This window comes from Pinus tabuliformis, chromosome 5_2 (genome assembly GCF_031772625.1).
Source record: "Pinus tabuliformis cultivar Carrire ecotype Pingquan chromosome 5_2, CPIR1, whole genome shotgun sequence".
NCBI lineage: Eukaryota > Viridiplantae > Streptophyta > Pinopsida > Pinales > Pinaceae > Pinus > Pinus tabuliformis.
In genome coordinates this window covers 86,250,038-86,253,209 of record NC_142306.1, presented here as the reverse complement: position 1 = coordinate 86,253,209, position 3,172 = coordinate 86,250,038, and positions in this window count along the sequence as shown.

Here is a 3,172-nt window from a genome sequence, read left to right as displayed (position 1 = left end):
CAAAACCATAGGTGGGTCCGCCCAACCTAACATACGGTCCAAAACCAAAATTTTCCAGGGCAGCGGGGTTACCTACACCCCTCAAACCCCATGTGACCCGCCCCCCCCCGCTACACAATCGGCGCAATGAAGGGGGGGATCTACCCCCCGGTTAACTACATGGGCTAGTCATGGAAAGAATATAACACAACCCAACAGTGCCCATCTTCACACTCTAAATCCAGATGTTGTGCGTTATTGCAAGCTTAGATGTAAATCTTGTGGATATTTTTTTCAACGTCTCGTCAATCATTCTGGTTTACATAATACGGTTCATGGGAATATGAGGAGTGTTCAATTTGCATCAGATCAGGAAGATTTTGATATCCATGATAGGAAATATACTTGGGGGAATTTGGTGTGGCAGAGATGTGTAACATGCAGTGTAAAGCGCAAGGCGAGGGACACATTCATTTAATTTACTACCCTATGTGTGATAATTGCACAAGTTGTATCTATGATGGCTCTCTGCATGAGACAAGAAAATATGGCCCTGATGAGGATGTGCCTAAAGATGAACTTACCCATGAGACTTATTAGAAGCAAATGCAGTTTGAAGATCCTTGTACTAAAGAAGATCAGAAAGAGTTTGCTCTATGTAATCACCTTTGTGGGTCAGAAGATCATAATGAAATTGATGTTGTTACACAAGGTCTTACTGTACAAAGAAAGTATGGCATGCTCCAGTGAAGAAAATTCCCTCAATGACATCCTCTACAGGTCACATAACTACAAATGGTCATGTTTTTTAATGTGATCATTCCAAGAACATACCACATCATGTGTTTTTTTTTATTGACAAGTCTGGTTCAATTTCCAATCCTCATATAAAACCAACCATGGCCAAATTTATATCTCAACACAATTGTAGTTTATGTTGTGTGTATGAGGTTATCGTTCCATTCATTATTACCACACATAGAACTAGTAGCGATGAATATTTTTCTATGGTTCTCCTTTAAAATACAACAATAGTTGCTCTAGAAATGCAAGAGAAGAAGGAAGATAAAGTGGATAGTCTTATTCAATATGTCACAGTAGACAGAACCAGTTATTCTTGTGGTCTAAAACTGGAAAAAGAGGTAATTTATCCATAATCCAAGCATCCTAATGTGGTCAAGAAGAAGCCAAAATTTATTTTTTTGAGTGATGGTGGAAACAACGATGGGAGAGATCCTATGGAGTTTGTAAATAGACTAAATACGATAGAACCAGGGATGATATTCCATACAATCATGTTTGGAACAGATCCTATAGTCGCTATTTTGAAGAAAATGGCACGAATTGGTAATGGCTCTTTCCAACATAGTCTTGATGAAGTGCAGCTAGCACGAAGCTTTGAGAATTTAATGACTATTCTGAAGCCTATTATTGCAGTTTTAATTTGATGATGATTCTTCTCAACTTTGAGGTCAATTAAACTTCAATATAATTTTTTGCCATTCGAATATCTTGTTTATTTAGTAATCTGGAGTGGCCTTTTTGAGTTCAATTTTATCTGTTGACATTGACTTGCTAAGGTAGCTAATATTTCGAATTCCAGTTGTTATGTCCTGCACACTCTTCTTAGTGAATTGAACTCTATACTTCTCTTTGATGAAGTTGTCAGAATTTTGTTTACTATCCCAGTTGTGCAGAAGCTAGACACGATGCAATATATTTTGAATAGGTACGAATTGTGTTGTCATGCATGTTCTCTCTCTTTTTTTCAATGAGATATCTGCTGCTTAATTTATAATCTCAAAGAAAGAGATGTCTCCATTTTACTGCACAATGTTATTTTTCTTGATCAATGTTGTTGATTCTGATGAATGCTATTGACCTTCAGACATTCAGTTTTGATTTTTGACCTGTCAAATTTTGTATTATTTGTTATCATGTAATGACTTGAGAGATGTACTGTAAATAAGGTATTAAGAAGTACCTTTCATTCAGGAGTCATAAAAGGAATACAACTCTTCATGATTTGCAATGCTTGGAAATGGAATATCCTGGTCATTTAATTAGGTAAATTGGTTATATATGTGTGTATGTGTTGTTTCTCACCCATTATATGTATATGAGTATTCATAAAATATCAACTAACATAATCACGATTGTTTCAGGGAAACTTATAAGTACACACCACTACTTAAGAGTAGCAAAACCAGCAACTCACTGAAGTATCTCACTCCAATTTCACAGCTCAGTGGTGTCTTCCCTATCAGAAATTCACTCCAAGATTGATATTTTTCTATAACAATTTGAAAGAATATCTCAAAGGTGATGAGGGTTTTGAGATTATATTCATTTCCAGTGACAAAGATGAAGCAAATTTTCATTCATATTGTGAATCCATGCCATGGCTTGCTCTGCCTTTTGGGGATGAAAAGATTAAAGAGTTGTCATGCTATATCGACATTAGGGTCATTCCATCGCTGGTCGTAGTAGGCCTTGATGGGAAAAATTGTAACGAGTGAAGGAAGGAATTTCATCAACTTGCATTGGGAGAGGGCTTATCCTTTTATAGTATGTCATCTGGCTAAAATTTAGAAGGAAATAGACGAAGAAGCCAAGAGCAGACTTTGAAATAGTAGTGCCTTCTTCCTTTGACTATCTTTTGATTAGAGAGGGGATTTTAACTTGGTGATTCTACTTAACATCTCTATGGTAATGGGCATACTTGTCATAATAAATGTGAAGAATATGTCATTTGTGAAATCTCCACTGAACTAGTGAGACAATCACATTCATTCCAGGGTAGAAGAGGCTCATTTGATTATGAACATGTCTCTCGACAAAATGGTATGCAAAAGGATTGTTTCATTTCCATAAAAATACCATGATGGTGCCCATATTAACACATTAAATCCAGACTATGTGCATTACTACAAGGTTAGATGTCAAGCTTGTGGATATTTTTGTCAATGGCTTGTCAATCATTCTAGTTTACATAATACAATTCATGGGAATATATGGATTGTCCAATTTGCACCTGATAAGGAAGAGTTTGATATCCGGGTTAGGAAATATACTTTGCAGGAATCTAGAGTGGCAGATATGTGTGACATGCATTGTAAAGCGCAAGGTCAGGGACACATTCTTTTAATTTACTGCCCTATGTGTCATAATTGCACAAGTCATATCTATGATG